This window comes from Morone saxatilis, unplaced genomic scaffold, assembly GCF_004916995.1.
Source record: "Morone saxatilis isolate NCDOM2014 unplaced genomic scaffold, NCSU_SB_2.0 Contig24, whole genome shotgun sequence".
In the NCBI taxonomy this organism is placed as follows: Eukaryota; Metazoa; Chordata; class Actinopteri; family Moronidae; genus Morone; species Morone saxatilis.
Window position 1 is genome coordinate 11,048,207 of NW_023339807.1, and position 6,080 is coordinate 11,054,286.

Genomic DNA, 6,080 nt, shown 5'->3' on the forward strand with positions numbered 1-6,080 from the left:
GCACAGGGATAGATTAATGTGTAAAGAATTAGCATGTGTTCTTTGCTTTGTTGCACATGTGAATGGATCCCACGGGTACAGCATGCTGTCATGCAAATAGTACCAGTGGGAGTTTGAAGCGGTGACATTCTGTTTAGTTTAAAGCCAATAGAATTTTAATTTTGTGTGGCCCCTGTGGACAAAAGTGGTCGTTTTTCCACCGTCTTGTGACGTACAGATCTTGATATGGCTAGCTCATGTACTTTTGGAAGCAAATGAAAGAAAGACACAAGTTATTTTCAAAGGATCAGTGTGTAGGATTTAGTGGCATCTAGCAGTGAAGCTGCAGATTGCAACTACCTGAACACCACTCGCGTCTGTATTTGATGTCTGTGTTTGGTTTGTCGTTCTGGGCTACTGTAGAAACATAGTGGTTCAACATGGCGGACTCCATGGACGGCAACCTGTGGCGTCTGTAGGTAAAAACGACTCATTCTAAGGTATAAAAACATAACAATTCCTATATTGAGGTGATGATACAATGATAAAAACATACCTATGAATATTATATTCCATTTCTGCCATTAGATCCTCCTAAATGTTACACACTGGACCTTTAAGACTATTTTTTGTTTTTGAAACAGTTGTTTTCAGGATAACTGTAATATGATGATTGGAGGATGAGATTTGGTTGCTTGGTAATAGTAATTATTGAGAAAGCAAAAGTTACCAACATTCCCCAGTAATAAGTAGCGTTGTAGCTTAAAACGGTATAAGTAATGTCCACTGAAACATATAGCTCCTTTAAGGACTGTACACTGCCATTTACATGATAGGCTAAGGTGCACGCTAACAGCCGTAGGCATAGACACAATACCTGTCTAGGATGAAGAGGACCAATTCAGAATTGGTTTTGAATCCTTTCAAATCCCACAATCTGTTGAATGACCATTCAAGGTTGACTTTTGTTTTTGCCTGCGCTCAATCGCTGTCACTTTTAGCTTTTTTTTGTCAAATTGTTTCTTTTTCTTTTTGCTGATTCCGCACCAGTGTCCACCATAACTATAAAACACATCATCAAAAATAAAGAGAAAAAAGAAGAGAAACTAAACTTTTGATCTCTTGCTTCCTTCTAACGAGTACTCACTGCAAAACTCTGCCTGGGAAAATGTGAACGTTGGCACTTCTGGTCTGTGTGCCGTACATCGTTCATCTGATTTGGACCCTGTGACAGGCATTAAGAATAACTGTATAGAAATAGCCAATCTTCTTTCTGATGGTCTTGTTTGCTTAATATGTCATATAACTGGTTAAAAACTACTTAGTAGTAACTTTTAACGTCACAGGAACATCATTTCATAACAAGATTATTTGATCAGAAGAGCAGGATTTTAAATAGACCTGTGTGCTTGCAAGAGGATGCCTTCCTACTAGCAGGGACCAGGAGCATACCCAGGGTTCATGTAAAATCCAGGTCATTCTCATGTGAACTATTAAAATTTTTATAAAATATGAGTGGGAGGGAGGGAGGGAGGAAGAGATGACAAAAGACAAAATACCTCAGAGAGAGATGACACCTGATCTGACACAGAGAGAGAGAGCACATACACATGCAAGAGAAACGGGATGACAAGATTACAAAGCAAATCATTACTCTCTTACTGTGACAATGACAGGATGCGCTGCAGTAATATGCTTCAAAAGGAGCTTTGAGGGATTTAACAGATGTAAATGCGGAAATCCAGAAGAAAGAGGCTTTATTATTTATGCAGAAGAAGATAATTATTACATTAAAGCTGCACTAATCAAAATCTTTATATTAACAATGGATCAAATGGCTGTGTAAAATGCAGTGTTTGTAGTGACAAATGCACAGAGAATTATCTCCAACTCCCCCTTTAGCTCTGCAGAGGGTTTCAGCATTACTCGGCTCATTGTTTTGGTTTTGCAGCAATTGCAACTTTGATGTTTTGGTTCCCACTCAAAGCTCTCATCAGTGTAGTTTATAACTACAGCATTTTTGGTAACACGTATTACCTGTTGCAACCATACAAAAAGAATTCTCATAAGGCCCTTAAACACTTCTTATGCTGCAAATAGAACTAACTAAATGAACTAACATTTACTAACTAACAAACACTTGCCTGAAACAACTGTTACTATAACTACAAAACACATTTTTGGAAATCCACTTGCTCACTTTCTTGCAGGGAGTTAGATAAAGCTCGATACCATTCTCATATCTGTCAGTCGAATATGAACACCTAAGTGAAATAACATGTGTCTGATGTGTCAGCAGGCAGATTGTTGGACAGAGCGTGGCTAGCTGTTTCCCTCCGCTTCCAGTCTTTAGGCTAAGCTAAGCTAACCGTCTCTTGGTTGTAGGTTCATATTTAATTGAAAGATGTAAGAGGTACCAATCTTATCATCCAACTCTTAGCAAAAATGCACTCAAGTATATGTAAAAAGAAAATAAATAAAAAGGACCAGTGTTTAGGATTTAGTGGCATCCGGTGGTGAAGGTGCAGAGTGCAATAATTTGAATACAGCTCACCCATCCAAGGGTGTAGGAGAAACTACGGTGGCCCCAAAATCGTGAAAAACACAAAAGACCCTATTCTGAGCCGGTGTTTGGTTTGTCCGTTCTGGGATAACTGCAGAAACATGGCGGTTCAAGATGGCGGCCTCTGTAGAAGAGGACCCGCCCTCCTTGTAGATAAAAATGTCTCATTCTAAGTAAACGAAAACACAACAATTCCTATTTTCAGGTTTTTATGCACTAAAACATATCTATGAATATTATATTCTCTGCCGATAGCGCCACCTAAACGTACATACTGGACCTTTAAATCACGTGAAAGCCAAAAACAGAAAAATACATATAAGTAGAGAGTGAAGTAAAGCATAAAGACCTTTTAGCTATGCGTCAGATGTTGCTGAAGTGTTGTCTGGTCACGGTCAGGCCAGTCCAGTATCATCTCTCAGAAGAAAGTTTTGGCACAGATGGTGTCTGGCTGTGCAGGCGGCAATCATGATTGTAATTTCAACTTAATGGCTCCTCGTTTTCATCAAGTCTTATAAAATGTTTGTTGATGGGTATTTTTGCATCACTGTTTTTGTCACCAAAATGAGCACTGTCACACACCGTTGCCCCCGTACAAAATCAGCCTCCTACCCATACTGATACACACACACACACACTTGTGCACACTGTGGCTTCCTATAGTCTGTTCAGCACTAATTACTGTTCTATAAAATGTACAAACGCAGCAGTCTGTGTCGGCTCCTTTCTCTAGGGACTTGAGTTTCTTTTAACTTCCAGCTCATAACAGTTCAGTAAAGGTATAGGCTGGAGTATCAATCATCGCTCTCAAAGTGTTTCTCATACGTGAAATCAAACGTTAACATGGCTGCCTAAAGACTACAGCAGGTCCTTCTGATTATAATGTAGGAAGCGTCCGTGCCTGTCCAAGTCTCTTATTGCAACACTCAGTCTGAGCACTGATTGTTGCAAATTATACTCCATCAAACCACACATAAATATACAAGTTATATAAGTTGCAAGGAGGTAGCAACCATTGAGGACACCAAGGTCCTCTGTTACATTTCAGACAATTTGTAGGGTTAAATGACTGGATAATTGGAAATGGACTCATTTGTGATTTTGGTATGTACAGTGACCAACAAAAAGGTTCCCAGGAAATTCTGGATTTTTTTAAAGTAAAAATGTAGATAACACATGATCATGTTTGGAAAATATTAAATAAAACCCTGCTTTTAGCAAAACATTCCACAATCAGGGAATTTAAGGCATTGGCAGGTTTTAGAAAATGTTGAATCTCTTGTGCTAACACGAACCAGACTTCACTATACTTACGCCTAAAGGAATTTAAAGCTTTTGTTGGTTTGTGGTTGCACTGAAAGATGGATGGGTTCCCTGTAAGGCTTACACAACGCGCTAACTCCATACTGTACGAATTAGCTCTGATCCGTAGAACTACACTTACACACTGAATTAGCCTTTTACACCTGTTGTCATGAAGACAGATGTTCTGCTTTCCTCTCCACACACACAGATTAAATTGTTTCCCCTGGCAAACTGGCAACAAGGTGGTAAGTGGGCTGAAAATACTTCACACCTTGAGTTTTTCTAATAAAACTGTTATATTACATATTTTCTTCTCTTTCTCCTTCAATTGTATAAATCTATTTCTCCCATTTTTCTTCTTCACTTTCATTTTCTCATCCCCCCCCATCAGTGAGAAGATAAACCTCAAGTCCCTGGAGCAAGAACCTCCCACGGACATTAATAACATTTATTTTACATGTTGCAACAAGCAGCAGCGACAACAGATGGCCAACTCATCTCATTGTTTCTGTATTCATTTAATGGTCCCACAGAACATGTCTGTAAATCATTTAGGGTATTGGGGATTAAAACCAAGAAACCATATCTACTACAACAACATTATATATCCTGTAATACTTGGTTGGGGATTTGTTCAAGAAATCCTTGAGCTCCAGTTTTATGTTTTTGTCATCATAAATTAGTCACAAAAATTTATATTTTTTGTCTTATTTCTAGGAGACTAATGCTACATTGCCCATATCACTTTACACCAAGGACTTGTGATAAGTGGTAACATTTGGTGCCTTAGCCTCTGCACAGCCACAAAGTATTTTCCTTTTCTGGTCATTTTCTTCCAAGGATTTTGTGTGTGACGCAGATGCATGAGGCACAATGTAAACTGTATTATCTCTTCTGTTGGTCCCCTGTGATACAACCAGCACATGCGGATAATACACTTTCATTATCTGCACTCACCCTGACATTCAGTGGTGCTCCCACACACTGATGGATACACACTCAGTCCATTCCAACAAAAACTTGCACACTATAAATGTCAGGTTGTGCATCTTAAATGCCCTTTAATACCTACAAACAGTATCGCTGCTATGAAAAACATTATTTTTGCTAATGTTGATTCTCAGCTATCAGCTGACTAGAAAGTAGCAGTAATGTTCAACATAGTCACTTTTACTACATTTTTATATTTTGTTACATTAGGTGATCACTTTAACACACAACTGTTTTTTTACCGTACTGTGAGAATCAGCTGTCAGTAGACTTTTACTGACATATGACAGCCGCATAAAAATTAGTATTTAATGTACATTAGGTCATTTCCTAATGTTTTCCAAGATGTTTCTTAAAAAATTTAATTTGATACTAAATAAAAAAATAACCAAAGTGTTCAATTGGTAAACTTCCATTTATCTATTTCAGATGAATTGCTGAATAACCAGTCTTTAAGTCAGTGAATGCTGTTCACTGACTTAAAGACTGTCGGTTCAGCAGGTTGAACACACAAAAATGTCAAATTTACTATATAATAAATTGATACGTAGTAAGGTTTAAATACATTTCTTTCAATGACACTTCTATTTCTTCTATAATTACTACAAAATACACTTAATCACCAAAGAAACTATTAAGACATTATTAGGAAATGACAGATCTGTAACATAGTGTTACACTAGAACACAAAGTACCAAAACACAAGTTATTGCTGCTCATTGAACAGACCACCAGCTATCCTCACCATGTTTGGCTAAGCTGAAATTTGCTTTTCATGCATAGTAATATAGTGTAGTGGAGTTATCTTATTCATCCAGGTAATGCAATGCCAAGTCAGAATGAAACTACCCACTTCTGTGAAACTGAAGCTTTTTGTCTTGGCATAAGAGAGAATGTTTTTGCCAGAAACCTGTAGCCAACTCCACTTGGAGAAGACAACATGGTGCCAGTAGTGGAACGACTGGCTGCGAGTGTTGTATCTCATTCACTGGGATTCATAAGTCTTAGCAGCTCCTGATAAGTCTGTACTGACAACAAACCTGACAAATCTGTCAAAAACAGACTGTTGGTGATAATCAGCGCTGCATAATGTGCTGTACTGCTCGTGGCTTTGTTGTCACTGTCTGAATAACATCCAGACAGGGCTGTTAGCCGTCAGCACTGATAATGTAATACATATTTCTTGAGACCACACACCCTGCTCACATACTCTCATTTTTTGTTAACACACACACACACACAC